A 27,290-nucleotide genomic window follows, 5' to 3' on the forward strand; every position below is an offset into this window, starting at 1 on the left:
ATTTAAAATAGAATCTAACAGAGCAAGCACTCAATAAAAATGGTTGTATAATATCTTTCCTCTGCCCAAACTCCCTGGAGCTTTTCCTCTTACTACCAGTGAAAGCCGACATCCTTATCATGTCCTCTAAGGCCCCATACAACTGGCCTGTTTTCTTTCTGACCAGATCTCAGACTGCTTTCCCTCCATGCTAAGCTCACACGCTGACCTCCAGGCTGCTCCTCAGACACACCAGGCACCCTCTCATCTCAGGATCCCTTGTCTTGAAAGCTGTCCCTCAGACATCCTCAAGGCTGGCTTGTCACTTCCATCAGGTCTTTACTTCAAAAGCACCTTATCAATGAGACTTTCCCTTTTCACCATCTAACATACCTCTTGATATTTTACAGTCCCCTTTTCTACCTTATTTTTCCACTTAGCACTAACTACTTCCTAACATACTATATATCTTACTAATTTATCTTTTTTACTGTCTACATCTTCCACTAGAATAGAAATTGCAAAAGGCAGGGATTTTTGTTTTAGTTGCTGTTGTATCCTCAGTGCCCAGAAGGGTGTTTGTTACAACAGTAGCTGTCAATAAATATTTGAAGGCTGAATGAGTGGATGATTTTCCTTACTTTCTAAAAAACAATAATTATATCCTATACATATACTTCCTCCATCCAAAGTTTAATGAAATGTAGTTTTTTTGTCACATACATTTTCCTTGGTTGCAGTGATGACTGTCAACCATTGATACAGCAACAACGGTTCCCTGAAGGCCAGGTAAGCCTATAATGAAAGTGAAAGGACAAGGTTAGGCCACCCTGGCTATGATGCAGCGGTTTCTTCTAAGCCTCTATTAGTTCACCTGGAGGAAGAAATAATGCTGCTCACTGCACCTCCCTAGTTCCTTCTTCAGCCACAGATAAATCAGGGACAACTTCTGATGTTCCCTTGCTACCCTGTTCTTTTAATACCTACAAAGGGGTAGGGAAGCTTCTTAAGTAAATATGGCACATGATTTCCAATACCTGAATGTATGCAGGGGCAGAGTATATAGAATACTATTGAGTTACCAATGTGGGAGGATCTCTCTCTCTCTCTCTCTCTCCCTCCCCCCAGGGGTTATTTAAAGGGCATTTCTAAACACGGACATGTTACAGGGGCAGGAGGTAACATGGAGGATAAAAGTTCCTGAACATCTACTGTGTTCCCAGCGTGGCTTCACATACTACATCTCCTCACAACCATCCTGCATGGTTGATATTATCATCCCCAATCTCTAGATGGGGAACTGAGGTGAGACCAAGGCTCGGAGAGGACAAGTGGCCTGTCCAAGGCCGCCTGACTATTAAGTGGCAGAGCAAGACACGGAGCGTTTATCAGGAACATGTCAACCACTTTTGTTTTCTCTTCCCTCTTTGCCCCTATAAGCACTTCCCTAAGCATTAGACCCATTTGTGTGTCTTGAGCCAACAACTTCTGAATTAGAGAGTTAGTGCTCCTGATGGATTTCTGCCACAGCTTAAAGCTGGTGGCTTAAAACTATTGGGATCTCAGCAGCTTCTCCTCTTCTCATCAGTGAGGTAAGGACCTGCACGCTAGGGATGGGCTGACATGAGAGGAAGAGCAGCATCTGTGCCCCATCCATACTCCCCGTTAGTAACCAGATGTGATCTCTCCCTTCCCCAACAGCCATAGCTCCTCACTTTACTTCTTTGAGGGCACTTACACTGCTCTGCCTTGTTTGATAAGAATGTATGTATTCATCTCATTCTAAACCCCTTGGAGGCACAAGGTAGGATTCCAGGTAGGATTCTACAGGCAGGGTGCATCTAACCACCAGACAATGCTGGGGTGGGAAGAGATCACCCAGTCCTACTTCCTAATGTTATTAATGGGCCACTGAAGCCTAAGAAGGACACACAGCTTGTCCAAGGTCACAGAATTGAGACCAGAACCCTGGTTTTCTTATCCTTAGTTCCTTAATATTTCATTATACCACATGACTTCCCTTGTCTTTGAGGAGAGTTATGATGCGTATTGAATGTGCTTGTGAAAAACCATCTGGTAAAAGTTGTGCAGGTAACACAGGGGTCTGCAAAGACTGCATGTTTGGGGGAAAAAATTAGCAATAGTTCAGGAAATAAAAAGCAAGCACTTTAACTAGGTTGGTGGCAGCAGAAATGGGGAGGGGAAGGGCCAAATTCAAAAAATATCATGATAATATGCTTGCTAGGACTCACAACGGATTTGGGGGAATGAGTTTATGGGATTACAAAAGGAGAGCCAAAGCTGAAGCAAGAGCAAGTGTGGCATAGTGGTTAACACAGGTCTGGTTTCAAATCCCAGTTTCCACGTGTTTGTTGTATGACCCTGCTCCCTTCATTCAATGAATATATATTGAACACCAGTATGGGCCAGACATTGTTCTAGGCACTTGGGCTAGATCAGAGAATAAAACTGACAAAGATTCTGGGTTCCAGCTATGTCTTAACCTTGCTAAGTCTCAGTATCCTCATGCATAAAATGGAAAGAATAACATCCATTCATACTGTTGTGAGGATTAAGTACTCAACAACTATTAGGGAACATTATGCCTAAGTTTTGAGTCTGGGTAGCTATGATAAAAGTGATGTTAACAGAAACTGTGAAGTTGGAAGGATAAGATGACCTTCAAGTAAGATTCAGTGTGGGTGTATTGAGTTATAGTCCTTTATCATCCCAAGTTTCTAATAACATGTGTGGCCCAGGATTGTTACAGAGTTTGGTCTTGGATTTGGGGAACGGTAGTCTGGATTTGCCTATGTGCCCTGATGTCCTTTAAACAAAGAGGTTGGGACTGTACCAAAAATCCCAGGTTCTTGAGTTTGAACTATGCTAGGTAGGAGTATGAGGCCTCTGTGGAAGGACATTGCTGGTTCTGGGCTCTGTCTTGATATACAGCAACCCTGGCAGAATTGGGAATAAGGTGGTGTATGGTTGGTCAGTGGGCAAAAACGAATACCCAACCATTCTCTGGAATGAACGATGAAACTCTACTGTTGGAACTTAAGACTGTACAATAAGGAAACTTCAAGCGCAGTTTGAGACTCCAGGCTGAGAAAAGACCAAGGAATAGAAAACCAACACTGTTCGATGGCAGTACCTAAGTCATCAGAAGAGAGAGAGATTTTGGGGGTGCATACCAACTCTGTATGGGCACAGATGGGAAAGCAACCTGAACAGCCAAAAGGGTCTAAGAACATCCAGATTACCAAGTGCTCCATGTCTAGCTACTAGTGGTTCTCAAAGTGTGGTTCCTAAAGTAGCAGTATCAGCATCACCTAGGAACTTGTCAGAAATGCAAATTCTTACGTCCCATTCCAGACTGACTCCCAGAATCTCCAGGGGCACAGCCCAACAATCTGTGTTTTCACAAGCACCCAGATGATTCTCTGATGTTTATTAAAGTTTGAGAACTACTGAGATGCACTGTTGAACTAAGAAATATCTTCCTACCTAGAGGCCTCCAGCCTCTATTTCCCTCCTTCCAAAAAGTATCCCCTTGATTCCCTCTGTGTTTACATATTTTCATGTTTTTAAAAATGAGACCATGAGGTGGAGAAATGATAAAATGAAGTTCCCATGGGCGCTTGAGTCAGTGCAGACTCCTTTCACTCAACTTTATCCTTTCACTCAAAATCTAACAAGAAGGTTGCACACAACTATTTATCCCTATAAAAATTTTTCACTTATTTTCATGTTCATTAGTAAGCTATCCTTCATTTTTCAGTGTTCTCTGCAGGACTGTGAACAGGATCCAACTGGGCTTTACACCCAATGTGAATTAAAGGAATTATGGATAATAAAAATTACAATAGCAGCTATGATTGAATACTTACTATGTTGTAAGCGCTGTGCTTACAACACATGCTTTTACACAAGCACAACACTGTGCTTTTACATGACTTACTTAACTTAATCCTCTAACAACTCTAAACTCCTATTAACCCATTTTTACAGATGAGAACATTGAGGGTCACACAGGTTAAGTAAATTGGCCAAGGTCAAATATCATGAAAGGGCATATCTGTCATTTGAGCCCAAGCAATTTGACTCCAGCACCAAAGTTATGATCACTATGCCATTGGTCTGCAACCTTAGAATCACCAGAGAGCATTCTAAAACTATCCTTGTCTGGGTCTCACCCCAGAGAGTCTGACTTAATTGGCCTGGGCTGGGCCCCAGGCAAGGATGCTTTTTGAAAGCATCCAGGTGATTCTACCACAGCCCCAATATATAACATATAACTATTGAAAACCCCAATATATAACATAGTCTCCATTCTTAAGTATACTACCCAAGGTCAGCTGCTAGGAAGCGGTGGGGCTGTGTGCTGAATTCATATCTGTGTGGGTTCAGAGTTTGGTTCAGTCATTACCATCACCTTGACCAGTACTCTACCACTTTCACCCCAATACCACCTTACAACTTTCACAGCATATTCCAAGACAGAGAAATAAAGGTTCTCCAGTTAGCATATCTTATGAAAGATGTTGCTTTCAGGAAATATTGTCATGACTTCTTAAATAATCTAAAGCCTCTCATTCTCCTCCTCCTCTTCTTCTTCCTCTTCTCCTTCCTCGTCTTTTTTAAAGGTTTGGCCTCTGGGAAATATTTCAAGTATAATAGCAAAACATCTAACTTTCCTATGAGCTTAAAAAAATGAAGTGGTTCTTCAGAGTAAACAAAAAAATCTTTTCATCTAAAATTTTACTTTAGACCAATTCAGTGCCCTGGGAATTAGTTCCAATGTTTGGCTCAGGTTTCTGGCACTGAGCTCTGGCCTCAAGCCTGCACAGGGTCACCTTACAGCTGCACCTCAGGGCTACTCGCCAAGAAGCTGGTCTCATGGCAGCACTACCCTATGGCTTAATACCAGAACACTGAGCCTTGATAGCGAACCTGGCTGAAAGCAATTCATATGACTGCAACTCTGTTTCGCAAACAACTTATGGAAGCCACCTGGTGAAGCACGGTATCACCCTCCCACATTTCTGGGAGAAAAGAGAAGTAATTTTCATTAGTTTCTCTGGGAGCAGAGAAGGGTGTTTATCAAAGTTTAATTTACAGCCAGAAACTTGTGGATTGATATAACCATCACATAAAAGGAGAAACATCTGTCACTTTCATTTGTAGCCGTGTTTGCAGCAGCTCTTTCAAAAAGGAAGGCTAGAGACCAGCTATCCTGGTTTGGGGGCTGTATGGTTAGGCCATTCAAGATGGCTGTTTCCTTGCTCTCTATACATCCCCTACTTGACCAGTGCCTGCTTCACTCACATGACTATCCAATCCTCTTAATTATAGGGCTTAATTAGTCCCTGGTAACTGATGAGCCCACCTGACCTGGCTTCCCCCTGTAAATGGTAGCCTCCTTCTCCGCCGCCCCAGTAGTGAAGACTGCTGTCATGTCCTGCCTGTTGTCTGCCACACGTGGTGGGGTTTCCCTTCAGGATCCTTTGTGTAAGCTCCCCCTATCCAATAAACCATCGATGGCTCTGTTGCTATCTCCGGGCTCTTCAGTCTCTGAGGCTGGGCAACTGCAGAGCTTGGAGGGCTGGGGGGTATAGCCCAACAGGGACAAAGAGATCAGTGTCTGAAACCTGGTTTTCCCGCTAACCAGGTGGGTTTGGGCAAATAACTTAATCTCATTTTGCCTCAGTTTCCTTATATATAAAATAAACTTCGAGCTCGTTAAATGAACTCTAAATCTCGGTCCTAAAATTGTATTACATGTATAAATATTTATAGCTTTTCTAATTGGTGTAACCACTTGAAACGTATCTTCTTACTAGAGAAAAATATGGATTGCTAAAAGTCTGTGGTTGATATTAAAGATGGAACTTAAGAACAAGGAATTGCAGAGTTTTAGCTGTAAGAAGCTAGATAGATAATATGCCCCAACTTCCTCATCTTATCTTCTCCCTCTTAATCTTTTCTTTCCTTTCTTCTTTTTTCAACAAATATTTTCTGAGTTCTGGTATACACCAGGCACTGAGCTAAGTGCTGGAGACCAAAACTGAGTTCTTAGCCTTAAAGAACTTCCAGTACAGTGGACACAGACAAGTGAACAGCTGATTAAAACACAGTGGAGTGAGACTACAATAGAGGTGAACGTAGGGTGCAATGGAAGACAGAGGCCAGTCTCAGGGTGAGGTAGGGGTGGGAGTCAGGGAAGGCACAGTGGAGTGAGACTACAATAGAGGTGAACGTAGGGTGCAATGGAAGACAGAGGCCAGTCTCAGGGTGAGGTAGGGGTGGGAGTCAGGGAAGGGTTCCTGGAGAAATGACATCTAAACTGAGACCGGGAGAGGGGCCACATTTCTAGGTAGAAAAGCAGCATATACCTTTGAATATCACAGAGGCAACTCTGGGAAGGTGGGGAATATTTCCCCAGGGCATGCAACTGGCCAGTGGCAGAACTGGTGGTACAACTAGAGCTCAAGGTGCTAACTCCAAAGTTACAGGCTTGGTTGAATGTCAGTGACATGAAGTAATAGTTTTTTGTTGTTGTTTTTTCGGCACAGGTGAAACATCACAGCGCCTGCCTTTGTTGCCATCACCTTAATTAAGACTCAAGCTCTTCCCTGGGCTCTCTCGGTTTAGGATCTCCCCTCTCTGGCTCCAGTGTCTTCAGCAGTAACTCATCAACACAGTACAGTCACATCACAGGCCCATCACCTGAGAAGCACCACCACGTCTACTCCAGGAATGAAGATCTTTCAGCTGCTGAGCGGTGTGGATGGATAAAGAGCCTGGCTGACTGGTTTCAGAGACAATCCAGGTTAGTGACGGCTCAGTTACAGGACAGTTATAAGGCATCATGGTTGTCTTCAAATATTTGAAGGGTCGAAGGAGGGGTTAGATCTAGTCTTTGTGGGTTGAAGGAGAAGAAGAACCAACTGGATGTGCACAGGTACAGGTAAGTTCATCTTCCCTAAATAAGAACTTGAGGCTGGTTGCATTGGAAGTAATGAGTATCTTTACAGCAGAAGTATTTAAAACCAGGGCAGAATGACCACTTGACTGGGATGTTACCAAGGGGATTCATGCCTCTAAGATGTGATGTATAGAAGCCTAATCAAATCCTTCTGGCTCCAAGCTTCTGTGATTCTATATTTTCACACTTGGCCCAGGCCAACTGAGGTCTAACTGTTCTAGTTTCTTATCTACTCTTCACAAAGTATTTACTCTCAGTTCTAATTAATTAGCATTTGCAATCACATTATTTTTACATTTCTAAGCAAAGATACTCATTGTTTTTTTGTAATATTTAAAAAGGCAATTTAGTGTTGGGCTTTCTTTTTCACATATAGCATTGATATATCGATATTTACCTCTAGGTAGTGAAGCTGCTATACTTCTGTGAGAAAATGGGCAGTGGCACACGCACACGTGCACACATATCCACATATGTAGTCTGGTGTGTGTGTACTGCCTTATTTTAGATATGCTTTGTCTGTGTACTTACATGCTGTTCATGCTAGGATCCATCCTCTTTCACACCCAAAGAAATTTTACAAATGCTTCCTTTCCTTTCTTTCACTTTTGTTTTTTATTGTGGACACTGTGCTGCTGTTCCCTGAGTCTGAAGATGTGGGGGGAGAGAAGGGAGAGTGTAGTCAGTGAAAATTGAAGATATTACTGGCAGTTCTTGCAGGTGCAATTTTGATTTTGTTAACCACAAATTATTTTCAGAGAGCAGTGGCAAAAGATGATTTATATTGTTTTTTTAAGGCAGAATTCTTGTTGCCAACGTAGTAGAATAAGACTTATAATATGTTTTTACCTGGTTTCTATGCTTGGTGCATGTAATGTGTTATAAATCAGATATATTAAATAATACCTTGTTTTAAATTAGTATTTGGATAATATATTATGTGGGATCTAAAATATGTATGTTTCAAAACCACATAATAGCTTTTCAAAAGGAGAAAAAGAATGCAAGCTTATTTTCTAAGTGTTCAAAATCAAACAACATGAAAAGGACCTGTCAAAATGAGCTGGCTCTTCCCTAAAAGCCATGGAACATAAATTACTTTAACATACTCTGCAGAGGAACTTGTCCTGCACTAGCTCCCATAAGCTGCCTTAGAGAGGGGTTTATGCTCAACTACGCATTAGGAAAAAATAAGCATTCCACAGCTGCTGGTTCGTAACAGCTTATTGTGCGCTGAGAGGGATGCTGGGAGTGGTTCAGACAGTCCCTAAGCACTCGGCGCGAAGTTGTGGGTTAGGGCCTCTGGGAGAGCTGTTGACTGTGCACGGGATGAATAAATCATTTCTCTCAAGGTAATCTGTGGCGGGCTTCCCCTCAAAGAGTCGTAATCATCTGGCCTCTGCTTGCAAATGTAAAAGTAGAGCATTCTGTTGCACTGAAATGGCAGCACGTGGAAAAGAGCCCCAGCAAACATGACAAACAGAACTTGCGGGGGCAGCAGCAAGCAGCTCTATGTTGGCTGATAGACTTTTCCCCCTTCCAGCTGTTGCTCATAAGATAAAAATGTTTTCACTATTGATTTTTTGTTTGTTTGTTTACTGTAAAGAATGGTAAAAGCCGGGGTGGGGGGGACACCAGGCAAAATGCCCTAAAATCACTGCAGGGACAGAGACAGGACCTGAGGAGGGCAGGTGATTTTAAAGAGAAAGAAAAGGACAACTGGGAGCAGAGGATGGGACAAAGTCTGCAAAGCCAGAGAGCAGATGACAGAAGATTCTACAGCTGCTCACTGCAGCTGCTCTAATAGTCTTCTCGGCTTCAGAGTAGAGACAAATGTGTTTAGAAATGAAAGGCAAGAGGCCATGGGAAAAATGTACCTTCCATTTCTAACCAACTGGACTATAATCTTCACAAAGCTCATCTTGTTCTCATGAGGTGGTTATTTTTAGGATTCAAATATAGGCAAAATACTAACCAGCAAACCCTATGTGCTTCTTAGCTGGAAGCGCAACTGGGTACACCCAAATTACTGAGAGCACATTGCAATCTCTAAGGACAAACTTGTAGTTGGAGCCTTGAACATTAGAAATGGTAGCAATTTAGTAATATGATAGTTTATGGCCTTGCCCAACTGTTTCTGAACTCATAAAATGCTTTGTCACATGTAACCTTAATTTTTATATGCTTTAGGCCACATACTGGCTTTAAGCCATTATTTCTTCTTTTAAACGCAATACGAAGAAGGCTAGTTGATCCCTCTACTCTGACATGATTTCCAAGAACTCTGGACCCTATGAGCTCAGTGCTATCCTGAGGAGTGGCTCTGGTTGACTTGAAATCCTAGCCTGAGGAGATAAATACATGATTGGGGAGCGGGGGAGGGGCAGACCAACTCTACCCACCCCCATATTTCCTTCAGGATCCATAGGCCTCCTAAATGGTAAGGTTTTCGCCTCCTTGATAGCAGAGAGCATTTATGATTAGAAAAAGATGTTCTTCAAAAATGTCAGCAACTGAGAGAAGTCACAGAAGAGGAGGAAGAGAGTGAACAGTAACTGCATAGTTACTGGGCTGTTTTACAGATTTAAAAAATATAACAAGCTCAAAAACTTTAGTAACTTGTCTAACGTCACACAGGAGGGTCAGAAGTCAAAGGTGTGTGAGACTCTAAAACTTTCTACTACAAGACAGCATGGCGCGGCGGTGAGCGGGTGGGGCGTCTCAGAACTCCCTAGAGCTCTCCCTTCTGAAGGGTTATAAAATGCAGACAGAGAATGTGTACTTCATTGATTCAAAAAAGTTGAAGTCATTTCTGAGGCTATATGCCTTCGCGGGGCAGTGGCACCCTCCTCCCAACTCCAGCAGGGCACTTAGAAACCATGTGAGTTTGCTCCAAGGCCTCCTGCCAGGCCTGAGTCTATGGAGGCCTACGGCTAACAGGTGCATGATCCCCCAGCTCAATTAGGCACGACACAAATCTGCAGGGCCAGCGGTCCACAGTGTATGTTATAGTCTGAGCAGCCTTAAGGATAACAAACATGCCACTGAATGCAAAGCACTTAGTTCTTTTTTTATTATTTTTATTGGAGTATAGTTGATTTACAATGTTGTTAGTTTCTGTGGTACAGCAAAGTGAATCAATTATACATATACATATGTCCACTCCTTTTTAGATCCTTTTCCATATAGGTCATGATAGAGTATTGACTAGAGTTCCCTGTGCTGTACAGTAGGTTCTTACTAGTTATCCTTTTATATATAGTAGTGGCAAAGCACTTAGTTCTACTGAGACATGTTCTTACCAACATGTTTAGAGAATTGAGATGATTGCAATGAGCAATTCAACTAACAGAATTATTCTGACCTCCAGCTTCAGCCATATTCATCATCTGACCCCACTCTGTCTAATCCTAAAGTACCTCCCATGACTCCCCCAAATCTGTCCGTTCCAGAAACGAGGTCTCTTTGTTGTTCCTGCATGGCTCCCTCACTCCTGCCTTCGTGCCCCAGCTGCTACTGAATCCTCTAACATGCCCTCACTTCCCCTCACCCAAGCAAATCCTACACCATGTTTCAAGGCCCATCTCAACACCCAGCTTTTCTCCAGTGAGTGTGCCTTTAACTCCAGTCAGCAGCGGCCTCTAAACTCCTGACCAGCAGTAACAAGTATATCCACTCTTCATTTTCCTATTGATTATGTTCAACTGAGAACTTGACTGTGAGCGCTCTGTAAACTCTCGTTATCACATCTTTGTAAATACCCGCCGTGATCAAATTGTAAGCATCTTGAAGGCAGAGGCTCTGCTGACAAACTAAAGTGACTGGCAAAGAGTACCACAGCAGTGATTTTATTCCTAACCCCAAATCTATTCTTGTGCTCACTTTGGATTTAAACCAGATGTGAGCTGATGAACGCTGTCCTTTGAGACTCAACTAAATTAGCTCAAGTCCTGTTCCTTTGTGCAGTGGGAACCCTACATTCCTTCCTAACTGTTTGGGGGATTCTGGAAGGGGGTGGGGGTAGTTTACAGTTTCTCTTTCTAGTCACGTCTGGCTCCAAGTTCTTGCTTCTGTAGACCTGCGGACTTCAGTAGCTGGAAGGAGCGTATTGCTATCCCCGAGACCACCATCTCCAGACATGCAACTCAGCTCCTTTTCTTGTTTCAGTAAATGGGCTGAAGCAGGAATGATGCCCACTTAACGAGAAAAATCAGAAGTGAGGCATCTGTGTCCTAGGTCTTCAAATATTAATGCTTCACTGTGGGTACTATTTGCCTTTGAAGATTTAGAAGAGAAATGCTTTGTATTAATTCTTCATTACATAGAGTAGAATGCTAGAAATTTACTTAGAATTTTTCTTTCCCATTTTCTAAGTGACTCTGATTTATTACTTCAGCCATAACCAAGGAATAAACGAAAGCTGCTTCATTATTTTTCATGTAGGACAGCATAGTAATTGCTAATTAAACATATACAGACTTCTGAAGTTTGATCATAATTTTACTTCAAATAGATGTTACTGTGTTTTCTGTTTCTTTGGCCCAAATGGGATGCTTCTTGTTGAGAGGGGCAGTATAATGTAGTGGATGAATACAGACTCTAGCGTCAGACTGTGTGGATTCAAATCCTATCCTATTACTTACTAGCTATGTGACTTGATAAACTACTTAACCTCTCAGTAACAAATGGGGCTAAGAATAGTACCTAGCTCATATGGATTAAATAAATACATGTAAAGTGTTTTGAACAGTCTTTGACACAAAGAGAACACTCTGGGGGGGTTTAGTTGTTTTCTTTATTTGGTATCACATGGTTTATGCTATATATGCATTGTTATGGGCTGAATTGTGTCCCTTCAAATTCATATATTGAAGCCCTAACCCCAAAGACCTCTGAATGTGATTGTCTCTATTAGAGGCAGGGCCTTTAAAGCAGTAATTAAGTTAAAATGGGGTCATTAATCCAAAATGACTAGTGTCCTCATAAGAAGAGGAGATTAGAACACAGACAGATAGACAGAGGGATGATCATGTGAGGACACAGAGAAGGCAGCCATCTGCAACCCAAGGAGGGAGGCCTGAGAAGAAACCAAACCTACCACACCTTGACCTTTGACTTCTAACCTCCAGAATTGTGAGAAAAAAATCTGTTGTTTAAGCCACCCAGTCTGTGGTATTTTGTATGGCAGCCCTAACTAATACATGTATCAAAATTAAATTTGGTTAAAAAAAAAAAAAGTTAAATCTGGTGAGAAACTAATGGTTTGTCATTACATTTCTCGCAGCATTTAATTGGTAGGATATCTTTAAGTTTTGATTTTTTGTGAGTCTGAAATCATAGTGGTTAAGAGCGCTGAGCTCTAGTCTTGGTTCTGTCACTTTCTAGCCATGTATCTTTAGGCAAGCAAAGCCTAAAGACATACATAAGGACTGTTTAAGCCCCGCTACTTCATGGGTATGTCAAGACTAAATGAGATAATACGTAGCACGATGCCTGGCACACAATAATTATTAAGTTAATGAAATTCTGTCTATCTGCTGTCTATCTAAATGTCTTCTGATGGCGGTGCAGAGGGGAAAGGGGAAGGCATTTTCTCAGCGCCTGACATTTTCTGCTTTTTTAAAAAACCAGGTAAGAAAGCCGAGGTCCATAGAAATGATGTGATTTCTCCAGGGTTTTAGAGAGTGTGGTGGAGCTGGGATTCACAGGCAGGTGGGTTTGACTCCAAGATATACTCTCTTTCCATTCTACCACATTACCTTTCCCATTAATTTTCTTAGGTTCTAGTATGCCGTTCCCAGTACCTACCTAAATGCATATATATATATATATATATATATATATATATATATATATATATATATATATATATATATATATATACATTTGATGCATGGGGCCAGAGCAGTAGGTAATTAAATATCATTTTCAAAGGGTCTTTTCATATATGAAAGAAAAGCAAAAAATTAAAAAGTAAAATAAAATCCAACCTTTAAGTAGAAGTAATTCTAGCTTTGGTAACTCTACTGTCCTGCAATGGAGACGTAAGTGATTTATATTCTCATGTTGTGGTGTCCTGATTTGAACCAACAGACTATGATTTCTAAAGGATTATAACTTGTGCTGCTATTGGACCAACCCCAATGTCTAATTTTAGCACAAAACTTGGTCTGGCAATATTTAGTCCCAGTTAAATAAGTGTGTTCTCAATTGCTAATGGCTCTCTATTTCATTTTGTAACTTTTCCGCACACACCCCCAACCCGGGTCAGGAGTCACAGACCAGCTACCTATGGAGTTATTTTAAGGTACCCAACAAGGCGCTTTCCAACTAGTTTCTTTCACAAAACAATAAGGTAATCATTTCTTGAATCATTTGGTTTTTACTAAATTACTTCCCAGAAAATATTTAATTCCATCACGTGAGCAGTTAACTCACATATTTGTTTTATTTTTGTTAAAAATAGACTAGCTCTTAAAGATACCAACTTTTAAATGTCTCAGTGTGAATGGCCACGTACACATTTCCACCACTTCAGCTAAAAACAGAAGTCCAAAGCTGGGTGATGGGACTATTTTTCTAAGTAGAGCTAAGATGGTTATGTGAACTACTTTGTTCTAGAAAGTATTTTTGCTACTTCACTAGTTTTGTATTATGATAGAAGCTTGGTTTACATGATATTAGGTACTTGGGTTTGAAATGTGAAAACCCCTATGTTCAAAAACTCTTTAATCCAGTAGAAATAGTTTGAATGCTTACTGTAGATCACAGTGCAAGTCTGCAAGACAAATAACTGGATTGTTACTGTCAACAGAATGCAACAGCAAAAGGCTGAACACTTAAAAAAAATCTTCCACCTAAAAGAATATAGACAGCATAATCTGAGGCAAACAAGGAAGCAGAAAGGCTTATCCTGCTCCTTTTGCTCAATTTCAAGGGTAGTAGCTATGTGGGAGGGCTCCATAGTTATGTCAAAGGGTCTGAAAATCCACATATTCTCCAAAAACAGTTTGAGGGTTGCATAAGAAAGAGGTTGGAAACCACTGCCCCAAGCCTCCCTTTGACTTTCTTCCTTCTGCGTCTTCAGGAAGGGATGAATAAGAAAAGGAGAGTAGCTGTAAGTGGAAGTGGAGATGATGGTAAAGCAGTATTTGATGTCATTTTCATCAACCAAGTTGATGAAAGTTGTGGAATGGAGGACAGTTAGGATGCTGTTTCTCCTTTGTTCTATGCTAACTCAAGTACTGAGTTACAATGCCCTCAAACAGAGAATTCAGCCACTGCATGGACAGAGACTATTCACCTGAATTTCTGTAATTTGAAGTCCCTCAAAATGACTGGAAGGGCTTGGAGGGTTTCTAAACAAAGCAGGCTATTAAATTGCATTATTTCCTAAACTAAGTCAATATCAAATTGAAAAAGAATCGGTAGAATTTCCAGTCAGGTGGCACAGTGAATTCATGCTTCAATTCATCCTATATGCTCTAAACACATGGTAAGGCAGATAAAGTAGAAAAAGAGAAAACCAAAAGGTCATTGCTGGGCTCAAAAAAACAAGATAAACATCTTTGTGCACTAGAAACACAACAGCAATGCAAAGCAGTGAGCTGGACTAAAGCTTCAGCCTATCAGGGCCTGGGTCTTGAAACAGCTAGTGGCAACTGGAAATTTAGCTCTGGTGGAATACCAAGGCTAAAATGCTCTAGTCAAGATGGAGACCAAAGCCAGCATTGTTCTGAAAGCCAGGAACTGGTGCAGACCTACCATCCTGGTTTCCCTAGGACACTCTTTGCTTTACCAGTGAAACTCCTGACTTTCCGGAAATCCACAGTTCCGGGTAACCAGTGATGATTGGTCACCTGACTTTTCCCAGCCTCACAAAAGGAGGCTGGACAAAACTACTGCCAATATACTTCCTGGAGCTGTGGGTTTATCAGAAGCAGTGGACCCAGGAAAGGAAAAGGACAAAAAACATCATTACAGCAAGTGAACTGAGATACCAGCTGGCTCAGTTACTAGATTAGACATATTCCTAATATCGATATGGAACTGGAGTCCTCTAAAGCCATTTTAAGGTCTTGTTTCTGGACTGGAGCCTGGAATGGGGATAAGGGCAGATGAAAATATTCATTAAATTGGAGATAGGGTAAGAAAGAATAACAGAAATAACTCCCACTCAGTGACTGTGCAAATCAAAATTCCAAAACACAAAGAAGTTAATGCTAAAAAGACAGTTGTGCAATGATAGAGTAAGCAGTACCAGACTAGATCTCCTGCTATAAAAAGTTATAAAAATAAAACAATACATAAAACAACCATTTTCAGAAGTTGAACAACGGGCTGTATGGGACTTTGTTTCCTGGGAAAAGAAAACAAATGAGTTGAGTTCCACAAATGCCCCAGCTTTCTGCCTGGAGGCTCTCTGTGAATTCACAAAGAAGGAAAACTTAAGCAGAGGATGGTGGTTTTGCTGAGTTTAAGAGATTGGAGCTCAGGAAGTAACTGCAGTTTGAGGAACAGAATAGCAGAGAGGAGAAAGACATGCAGAGACAGAGTTCCAGAAATCTGCCTAAGGGTCATCTTGAGTGTTTGTTTGAATATTAAGATGCACATGCATAATATAGGACCCCATAAGGCCAGGCAAAACTACTGGGAGAAGAACAACTCTCAGAGAAAGAACTACTGGGGATCTGAGACTTAAGCAACACTTTAACAGAGATGGGAAGCATTTGAGTTCCAACCGGTAGAGAGACCTCTTGAACATGCGGGTGCTAAGAGACAATCTTCTATGGCATTTTTCCATGTCTTGTGACAGTTTTGTCCCAGATTACCTTTCCAAGGATATTTGTATATCCAATAGCCTTTTTGTTTTGTTTTGTTTTTTTGTTTTTTTGGTTTTTTTTGTTTTTTTTTTTGCGGTACGCGGGCCTCTCACTGTTGTGGCCTCTCCCGTTGCGGAGCACAGGCTCCGGACGCACAGGCTCAGCGGCCGTGGCTCACGGGCCCAACCTCTCCGCAGCATGTGGGATCTTCCCGGACCGGGGCACAAACCCGTGTCCCCTGCATCGGCAGGCGGACTCCCAACCACTGCGCCACCAGGGAAGCCCCCAATAGCCTTTTTTTTAAAAAAATAAAGAACAGGAATCTTTTTTTTTTTTAGTTTTTTGTTTGTTTGTTTTTATTTATTTATTTTTGGCTGTGTTGGGTCTTCATTTCTGTGAGAGGCATTTCTCTAGTTGTGGCAAGTGGGGGCCACTCTTCATCGCGGTGCACGGGCCTCTCACTATTGAGGCCTCTCGTTGCGGAGCACAGGCTCCAGATGCGCAGGCTCAGTAATTGTGGCTCACGGGCCTAGCTGCGCCGCGGCATGTGGGATCTTCCCAAACCAGGGCTTGAACCCGTGTCCCCTGCATTGGCAGGCAGATTCTCAACCACTGCACCACCAGGGAAGCCCCCAATAGCCTTTTGATGCTATAGTGTCACCCTCCAGGACAAAGGGCAAATTTGTTTCCTGACCAGGGTAATAAAGAGAATGGCTCTTTCCAGGGCAAAGTTTGGACAGGTTTGCTAGCAGCTATCTTATAAAATGAGAGGTTTCCTAAGCTCAGGGTTCCCCAGCTGTGATACAGATCCACTGTGTGTGTAACATCCACTTGGATCCACTCTGCAATGCCCCCATGATGTACAGGGACCAAGGGAAACCAAGGAGAATATGAAGCTCAGGATGCCTGTTGTGCTGTAATAAAGTCCTTTGTCTCTGACCTAGGAGTCTCCTGTTTTCTGCCGGCATCTAGGCTACTGTTGTAGGCTTGCAAGTAGGGTAAAATCTCAGACACTGAATAGTCCCTGACTGACAGCATTTAATAGAGACTTCAGAAAGGCCATACTATAAACGTAAAGCTAAAGTAGCCCTAAAGAATTCTTTAAAACAGGCGTTGGCAATTCCAGCCTACAGAACAAATCCAACTGGTTTCGAATGCCTTTTGAGAAAAGAATGTTTTTTACGATTTAAAGTGTTGTTTAAAAAAAAACAAAAGAAGAGGCAGAAGAGACTATATATTGCCTGTAGAGACTAAAATACTTACTACCTGGCCCTTTAAAGAAAAATTTTGACTCCATCTGCTTTAAAACCATCTTAACAGGGCTTCCCTGGTGGCGCAGTGGTTGAGAGTCTGCCTGATGATGCAGGGGACACGGGTTCGTGCCCCGGTCCGGGAAGATCCCACATGCCGCAGAGCAGCTGGGCCCGTGAGCCATGGCCGCTGATCCTGCGCGTCCAGAGCCTGCATTCCGCAACGGGAGGGGCCCCAACAGTGAGAGGCCCGCGTACCGCAAAAAAAAACCCAAAACCCATCTTAACAAAGCTTTAAAACAAGACTTGAAAGGACCAAGCTGATCTGGAAGTAAATTAACTGCCTGCTGGAACAAAATACTCTCAAAAGGAAGACTAGAAAGTCTAGAAGCTCAACAGTATGGTGAGTACAGTGTCCAGCAGCAAAGAAAATTAGTAGATGCATAAAGAAGCAAGGAAATGTAACTCATAACTAGGATAAACTCAGTCTATTACAATTAATAGAAAAGGACTTTAAAATATCTCTTATAAATATGTTCAAGGATGTAATAGAAAACATGAAATAATTTGGAAACAAGTAAAGTAGAGACATTAAGAAGTTTTAAAAATCATATATAACTTCTAGAGCTGAAAATACATTACTTGAAATAAAAAATTTTTAATTTCTTTGGAAGGGCATTACAGCAGCAGATTATACACTGTGGAAGATCAGTGAACCTGAAAAATGGACAATGGGAATTATACAACCTGAAGCACTGGGGAGAAATAAAAGAAGGACAGAGCCCTAGTGAAGTGTGGAACAACATCAAGGAGTGTAATTCAGAAGTAGAAGGAAGAGTGTGGCAAGAAAAAAATATTTGAAGAAATGATGATTGAAATGTTCCCACAGTAGATGAGAACCATTAAGCCATAGATTGAAGAAATTCAATAAACCCCGAGAGGGATAACCACAAGATCATCACACCAAGGAACATCATAATTAAGTTGCCATAAACCAATGATAAAGAGAAAATCTTAAAAGCAGCCAGAGGAACAAAAGATGTATTACATAGAGGGGAACAGAAATAAGAATGATTACCAATTTTTCATCAGAAACAAAGCAAGCCAGAAGACAAGTGTTGAAAGCAAACAAACATGCAAATAAATAAACATCATCAACTTAGAATTCTTTATACAGAAAATGTAACCTTGAAAATGAAAACAAAAGAAAGACCCTTTCTGGACGTGTTAGCAAGTGGGAAAGTCTACCTGCTGGGTTATAGTCTGCTTCTGAGTGGACTTGACTGCTCTGTGGGACCCAAGTGAACCTGTAGGTTTGTTTCTGTTTTTTTTTTTTTTAATTAATTAATTATTTTATTTTATTTTTAGCTGCGTTGGGTCTTCGTTGCTGTGCGCAGGCTTTCTCTAGTTGCAGCGAGCGGGGACTACTCTTCATTGCCGTGCGCGGGCTTCTTCTTGGGAGCACGGGCTCTAGGCATGCAGGCTCAGTAGTTGTGGCTCGCGGGCTCCAGAGCGCAGGCTCAGTAGTTGCGGCACACGGGCTTAGTTGCTCCACGGCATGTGGGATCTTCCCGGACCAGGGCTCAAACCCATGTGCCCTGCATTGGCAGGTGGATTCTTAACCACTGCAGCACCAGGGAAGTCCCTCTGCTTTTTATTTTTAAGCTGTGCCGCACAGCTTGTGGGATCTTAGTTCCTCTACCAGGGATTGAACCCTGGCCCTTGGCAGTGAGGGTGATGAGTCCTAACCACTGGACCGCCAGGGAATTCCAGAACCTGTAGGTTTGACTGCAGAGGGGGGTTGAATATATATGTTGCCAGCACTTCATGGCTGCTCGTTACTGGTACTGGCCACTTGCCAGATTCTGCTCCCTCAGATCACAGTCTTCTGAAAAGAAGAGTCATCTGGGACCTACCAGGCTGCACTGAATTGATCTGGTTGTGCCTTACACACACACACACACACACACACACACACACACACACACACACACACACACGCATAATGACTGATTACTTAGAATGAGTTCCTCTAGGATTACCATTCTGGTTGTGCCTTAGACACACACACACACACACACACACACACACATAATGATTGATTGCTTAGAATGAGTTCCTCTAGGATTACCATTTTTTCTCTAAATTAGTTTTTTCTTTGAATTTAACCTTCAGTTTTGAGTCACTTAGTTGGCTGCTGCATCAAGTGATTCTTTGGTTTTATAGGTTGCCTCCCAGTGATGCCCGATGGGATCAGCACAGCCCCAGGTGCCAGTTGCTAATGCCTGTAAAATACTACCACCAGCACCCCTGCCAAAGGAGAATCATTTAAGAGTTCTTTGGACTTCATCTTCAAAAGTAGCCAAAGAATTCAAGTGACAGGCTATCCCAGAAAATCGTTTGCGGTTAGTGAAATCAGGGTATAACTAAGAACATTCAGGATACTACACACACAGTTTAGGTGATCTTGGTATAGTGGTGGGACAGCAGTGATTATAAAATGAAAGTAACTAACATGTACATGCTCTGTTGGGGGAGACTAAAGGGAAAGAGGTGTTCAGCCTAGAAAAACATTTCTCGGTGGATTTCCTATGAAGTCAGTGTGTCTTGGGTTTAACTTTGAAACAAATTAAAGAATTTAAAAACTGAAAAAAAAGAAAAAGACGCTTTCTGACAAACAAAAGTGAGAGTATATGTCACCAACAGACCTGGACTACAAAAAATGGTAAAGAAAATTCTTCAGTCTGAAGAAAATAATACCAGATGGAAAACTGAATACACACAAAGGAATGAACATTGGAAATGGTATACATATGGATAAATATAAAATAAATTTTAGGGAATTCCCTGGTGGTCCAGTGGTTAGGACTCTGTGCTTTCACTGCTGGGGGCTGGGTTCAATCCCTGGTCAGGGAACTAAGAGCCCACAAGGTGTGTGGTGCAGCCAAAAAATAAAATAAATTTAAAAAAGATTATTAACTATTTAAAACAAAAATAATCACAATGTACTGTGGGTGTATAAAACATATGCAGAAGTAAAATGACAACAAAAACACAGAGGATTGGAAGGAAGAAATGGAAGTATACTATTGTAAGGTGAATAGTATTGATATAATATTATTTGAAGGTAGACTGTGGTAAGTTAAAGACATGTGTTTTACCCTAAAGTAACCCTTAAAAAGCTAAAACAGAGGCATAACTAATAAATAATAGAGAAGATAGAATGATTTAAAAATACTCAAATATCCCAAAAGAAGGCAGGAAAAGAAGAAAAAAGAACTTAAAACAGATGGGATAAATAGAAAACAAAGAGCAAGAGAGCAGACTTAAATCAACCATATCAATAATTATAGTAGCTGTAAATGGACTAAGCACATCAATTAAAAGGCAGAGAAATCTCACTGGAAAATAAAGCAAGACCTAACTGTATACTGTCTATGAGAAATACATTTTAAACATATAGATTAAAAGTAAAAGGATTGAAAAATATAGACAATATAAACACTAATTATAAGAAAACTGAAATGGCTATATTAATATTAAAGTATACTTTAGGTCAAAGAATATTACCAAAAATAAAGAGGGATGTTTCATAATAATAAAAGAGTCAATCATCAGAAAGATATATAACAATTCTAAATATGCATTCACTTAATAATAGAGCTTCAAAATACAAGAAGTAAAAACTAATAAAACCAAAGGGAGATATAGACAAATTCACACTAACAGAGATTTCTACTCCTGTTTGACTGACAAAATAATTGATAGAACAAATAGACAGAAAATCTGCAAAGATAAACATGACTTTTATAATACAATCAACCAACTTAGTCTAATTAACATATATAGAACGCCCTATCTGAAAACTTTAGGATACTCATTTCTTTTCAAGTGCACACAGAACATTCACCAAGAAAGATTATTTGCTGGGCCGTAGAGCAAGTCTCAAAAAAATTAAAATGAAATTATAAAAACACGGTTTCTGACCATAAAATAGAATTAAATTAGAAGTCAATATAAACATGTGCAAAATCCCCAAATATCTAGAAGTTAACATATTTTTAAATAGCCCATAGGTCAAAGAAGAAATTACAAGGGAAATTACAAGAAAGTATTTTGAACTGAATAATAATGAAAATACAACATATCAAAATTTGTACAATGCACATAAAGCAGTGCTTAGAGCGAAATTTATAGCAGATCATCTTTGATTAGTGACCATAAAAAAATAAGTATAAATACTTGAATGTCTGAATTGAATTAAAAAAAAATTTAAATAGCAAGCTATTGAAAGATATGAGAGTTCAAAAGGAATTGATATATACTTTTTTTTCCCCGCAGTATATTTCTCTTAAAGTATACGAGAGTCCCACAATACCTCTAAATGAAAAGAAATGCCTATAGAGACCCAACTGAAGCTAAAAGTATATTTTAAATTATGTCTGTAAAATAGAATTGATGAAATAGATTTTTAAATTTTAGTCAGCATGACTAATACTCCCACATCATTTTCCAGTTACGTCCTCATAAAGACAGAGTCATACTTTCAGCAAATATTTATTGAGCATTTCCTATGTTTCAGGAATATACCAGGAATATGGGAGGGAAGTAAAAAGGAAAAAAAGTCTCATCCACTCATGGATTTTGCTTGGGATGGGGGCAGACAGACTATAAACAACAATGAACAAGTGAAAATACATAGTATTTCACCACATGGAATAAGTGAAAAATAGAGCAAGGAAGGTGGGGTGGGGGAGGGGCAGCTGTCATTTTAAAGAGTGGACAGGAAAGGCCTTATTGAGAAGGTGGTGTTTGAGGAAAGATCAAAAGAAAGTAAGGGAACGAACCATGGAACAATCTGGTACAAGTGGTATGAGTGTGCCTGGTGTTGGAGGGAAGATGAAGAGGTCCCTGCGGCTCGTGCAGGAAGAGCCCAGGGAGAAAAGCAGAAGATTGAGTTAGAGGGTAAGGGGAGGCCAAGGGCAGGGAAGACCAAGTAGGGCCTTGAAAGCCTTGGAAGGGACTTTAGCTTTTACCCTCAGTGAGATGTGAAGCCTCTGGAGGGTTTTGTGCAAAGGAGCAGCAAGATTTTGGATTTTCACAGAAGCATTCTGGCTGTTGAGGTGAGTACAGATCGAAGGGGAGCAAGGGCTGAAAGAAGGAGACCACTCAGGAGGCTACTGCGAGAATCCAGGAAGAGCGCTGAGAGCTGCTTCCACCAAAGTGGTGGCAGTTCATGCGAATGCGAATGAGCCAGTAGAGAAGGTGGGAATGATGATGCAGGAGAGAGGGGAAGGTTCCGGGTTCACTGTCTTTGAGTAGGGGGGAAGGCATAGGATCTAGTGCACAAGCCGCAGAGATACAGAGCTTGATAAGTTTCATTCCAAGGAACGAAGGCAGAGAATATGCACAGGTACTGGCAGGTGACTGTGCTGGTGGCCAGGGGATCTGTGGATATTCTTCTCTGATTACTCCTATTTCTCAGTGAAATAGGACACAAGGGCTGAAAAGGAAAGAGGGAAGGAGGTATTGGTGGCTTGAGGAAGAGAAGGTATGAAACAGTGGATTAGGAGAGTAAGAGAATGAATAGTTTGGATTTGCCGTGGTTGGTCTTCACAACCCACGATACATTTGAAACAGTTCTCTAAACATTTTGCTCCTGAATCTATGTACGTGAAGAAAGCATAATTTTGAAGCCAAGTAATTACCAATGTCTATCTATCTTTATTATCCATATTCTATTCTGGAGAGAGAAAGAAAATTCTGCCTGCTAGGAAGGGTAGATGTGCCTAGGAAATGTATAGCTCAGTGTGAATGAAATGTTGGCAGATTTGTAGCTTTCTTATGTTTTTGCAGAAACTAGATTGAGGTTCTCTGTTTTGAATTCCTTCTTTATTACAAGACTTCCTTCAAAAGAGATTCAGCACATTATAAATTTAAATGCAGTTATTATTATGTGTATTTCCCATTTACCTGTACTCTAAAATTATAGCTGAAGTAAAAACTTAAGGTTAATGTCATAGAGGGAAAATATACTTATTTAAGAGGCTGGAATGTTAGAATTTTTTCCAAAAAGACCATGAATTTTCTAATGACCAACTGATGTGGAAAGCTTAGAAAAGATAAGTGAGTTTTTTTCATAGCCTGCAGATACCAGCTAATAAAATCATCTGAAATAAATAAGGGAGCAAGTTGTGTCATAAACATGCCAAAATTATAAATTTATAAAACCTCTGATGAGGTGGCAAGGAGACTAATTATCATTTTATGTTTCTTCTATTGATGTAACTCAGGAAAATAGCAAAGCAAGCTTGGTATTATACAAGACATGAGCAGTGTGTTGGTTCTCCTAAGACATCTTCTCCTAAAACTCTGTATTTGAGAAAAAAAGAATTCATACCTAAATTACCACATTATTGGACTACACTTACATATATTTTTCCAGAATCTAAACCTTTTGTAAATGTCTCATCATCCCAAATGCCCCTAATTCGGGATCTCTCCTCCTGCACCCCCAGCATGTTGATCCAAAGAACAGGTGTCTTTACAACAGATACATTTTTTTTTTTTTTTTTTTTTTTTTTTTTTGCGGTATGCGGGCCTCTCACTGTTGTGGCCTCTCCCGTTGCGGAGCACAGGCTCCGGAAGCGCAAGCTCAGCGGCCATGGCTCACACGCCCAGCCGCTCCGCAGCATGTGGGATCTTCCCGGACCGGGGCACGAACCCGTGTCCCCTGCATCGGCAGGCGGACTCTCAACCACTGCGCCACGAGGGAAGCCCTACAACAGATACATTTTTAAATGATGTTGTAATGGGTTTTCCCTTTTTATGTGGGGGGATGGCAGATTATTCTTTAAGAAGATTAGGCCACTTCCTGTAATAATTGCTGCTCATGTGTGGGAATAAGATTTTTAAAAAATCATTAGGAATATTTAAAGCCAACTGAAGACTCAATACACTCTACCTTTTGGTGTGAATGAGGCAAAATTAACCAAATTAACTTGCTGGTTCTTAAGCAAACATTCTGGGTTCTAAATATGCTGTTCCAATTACTCTTTTGTTTTTTAAATTTTTGGCTGCCTTGGGTCTTCGTTGCTGCGCGCCAGCTTTCTCTAGTTGCTGAGAGCAGAGGCAACTCTTCATTGCGGTGCACAGGCTTCTCATTGCGGTGGCTTCTCTTGATGCGGAGCTCGGGCTCTAGGCGCGCAGGCTTCAGCAATTGTGGCATGCGAGCTGAGTAGTTGTGGCTCACAGGCTCTAGAGCGCAGCCTTAGTAGTTGTGGCGCACAGGCTTAGCTGCTCCCTGGCATGTGGTATCTTCCTGGACCAGGGCTCGAACCTGTGTCCCCTGCATTGACAGGTGGATTCTTAACCACTTCGCCACCAGGGAAGTCCCTCCAATTACTCTCAAAGACAGGGGAATGTAGTTACAATTCCTCGGCAGAACTATTCTGCTTAGTTCAAGTTTTGGTTTTAAATGTCTTTAGGCAGTTTTTCACTCTTGGGCAAGGGCTGTCCAGCCATTCTCAGGTAGATTTGACTTTTTCCAGATGGGCAGTTTTAAAAATATTGGTTGAAAATGAGTAATACAAATGTTCAGATTAGATCCAACCCATGATCATGAGGGCCTTTGGTTCTGTGGATGTACTGAGGGAAGCTTGTCCTCTGAAGCTGCTTCTCTGTAGGTTAAGAATGCATACCAAAGCAACCTGATTTAAAGAAGCACTACAATACTAATGCTTGAAATATTATGGGGGGAGAGGGACCCAGATTTTAACGTAAAAAAATTGGAAAGGGCTATTCATATTTTCAGCCCATGTTACCACTTGAAGTAACAAGAATTTTTATAGCTCACTGAAATGCTTTATTATTTATCCTAAATTTGTCTTTTCATTCCTTCACAGAAAGGAAATGTAACAAATAAGAAAAAATTTCAGTCATAATGCCCCGATATAAAAATTCCTCATAAATAGGTTTTAAAAAATAATTGCTGAACTGAGCATCTTGTTTTATTCATAGCTTTTAATCATCTCAGCAATTCTTGCCCCTCATTTGCACACATAATTGAAGGTTGGCTGTGCTACACTCCAAATTTCATTCTGCTTCCATCAACCATGTTCAGACTTCCAAAGTTTCTCAGGTTTAAATTTCCTTGCTGTCTGATAATAGTGCATCTATTTTGTGTGAAAGAGGAGAGAGCGTGCCTTATGTTGATTATTTAAATACACGTCTAATCCTAAAGCCTTATGTGCATCATTGATATCAAACAGAAGCTATAAAACCTGGGGAAACTTAAAGCCAGCCCAAGTAAACCCTCTTTGTTTGGAGCTTGTTAGATCTTCCTCAGGAAAATGGAGTCTGTGTTGGCCTCTGCCTCTGTGTCTGAGAGCACTCTGTCCACATGCCTAATGGGGTGCCATTACAGACCACTACCATCACTCTCAGCTTCTCCAGGGTAGGCGCTCACCTTACTTACTTGCCCATCATGTAAGTACCTATTCAGTACTTACAGATATTAAATACTGAATACATCTTTGTCAAACTGATAAATAATTCCATAAGACAAGGTGTCTGAACTTGACGACCTTAAAGTTTCTTTTCTGATCTAAAATTCTATGTTTTCTATTTGTCTCAACCTCTACCTATAGATTTTAAGAAATCCTAAGGATGTTTACTTAATGAGTAATATACAGAAGTTGCCAATTGGTCATTAATGAGGTGTTAATCCTTTTCCTGCATTATTTTAGTGATTTAAGACCCAGAGTGAAGTAAAATCCTGTTAATAGTTATTCTAGATCAGTGCTGTCCAGTAAAAATAAAATACAAGCCAAAAAATACAAACCACAAATGTAATTTAAAATATTCTGGTAGCCATTTTAAAACAATGAAAAGAAACAGGCTTAAATTAATTTTAATATATTATTTAATGCCATATGTCCAAAAATATTGTTTCAACATGTAATTAATATAATTGATATTTTACATTTTTGGTGTGTGTGTTAAGTCTTCAAAATCCAGTGTGTATTTTACACTTGTGCATCTCAATTTGGACTAGTCACATTTCAAGTGCATATGTGGCTAGTTAGTGGCTGTTCTTTTGACAACACAGTGTTACAGCCTGTTGTTCAAGTGCGCTATGGACCAGGAGCTTGTTAGAAATTCAAATCCTTGGAATCAGAATCTACATCTTAACAAGTACTCCAGGTAATCCGTATGGACATTAAATTTGAGGAGGGAGTATACAAATTCTTTTTCCAGTGAAACTTTATTTTGGATATTTTTATAACTTTCTCTTTTCTTTTTTTGTTTTGGGCCACACCGTGTGGCCTGAGGGATCTAGTTCCCCGAGCAGGAACCCATGCCCCTTGCAATGGAAGTGTGTGTCTTCACTACTGGACTGCCAGGGAAGTTCCCCACGTTTCTAATTTGTATAAATTTTTCATGTGTCATGCTTCCTGGGTTTCCCACTCCCCGTTTTTAAAATAACTTGCTTTTTATTCTAGTTATAAAAGCATAACCTGTTTATATAGAAAAATTAGAAATTAATTTTTCTATAAAATAAACTTTTTCTATTAAAAAAAATCACTTGTCATCCTACCAACCAGAGATAACTACTGTTGACATTTTGGGTGTTTATCCTGCCAGTCTATAAAATGTTGTTTATTTCTTAATTATATAATACACAAATTCTTATAATTAAAACAATAACATGTAAAATGAGGTGCCCTCAACTACTTCCTCAAATGCAGTCCCCTCCTGATCCATTCACCAGGTGAAGGACATCTGGGTTGTTTCCAGTTTTTGGCGATTATAAAGTTGCTATAAACATTGGCTTTCAGGTTTTGGGGTAAATATGTGGGAATGAGATTGCTATTAGAAAACTTTTTTAAAGGCTGCATTTCAGAATTTGAAGGTATATGAATATATATTCACTTATGCGTTCAATTAATGAATATTGAATACTTATGCTGTATTAGGCAATGAGAATATAGCGAACGTAGCATTGGTCCCAATCCTCATAGAATTTGTTTTTAATCAAATCCCTATTAATAGACATTTAAGTTATTTCCAATTCCCCTATCATAAACAATGAGTTTTAAAATTTCAATTCAGTCATCTGCTGTCTACCCAAAATTTTCCTTGGAGTTTTCAAGGGAAAAAATGAGCAACTAGGCAGTTAGTCTTGGTTGAGAGAGTCACCCGACTCTAACCACAGCACTGGTTAGAGGTGGGTGGGAGGTGGGAGGGTAG

The 27,290-nt window shown here is 40.5% G+C and overlaps 1 long non-coding RNA gene across 1 annotated transcript in view; it reads left to right on the forward strand.

Moving 5' to 3' along the window:
• LOC132500369 (uncharacterized) overlaps positions 1–27,290 on the forward strand; it is a 54,879-nt gene that overhangs the window by 17,185 nt on the left and 10,404 nt on the right. The window contains exon 3 of the long non-coding RNA XR_009534025.1: positions 6,555–6,811. This is a non-coding gene — a long non-coding RNA (uncharacterized LOC132500369). The remainder of the gene's footprint in view (positions 1–6,554; positions 6,812–27,290) is intronic.

This window comes from Mesoplodon densirostris, chromosome 12 (assembly GCF_025265405.1).
Source record: "Mesoplodon densirostris isolate mMesDen1 chromosome 12, mMesDen1 primary haplotype, whole genome shotgun sequence".
NCBI classification, from domain to species: Eukaryota; Metazoa; Chordata; class Mammalia; order Artiodactyla; family Ziphiidae; genus Mesoplodon; species Mesoplodon densirostris.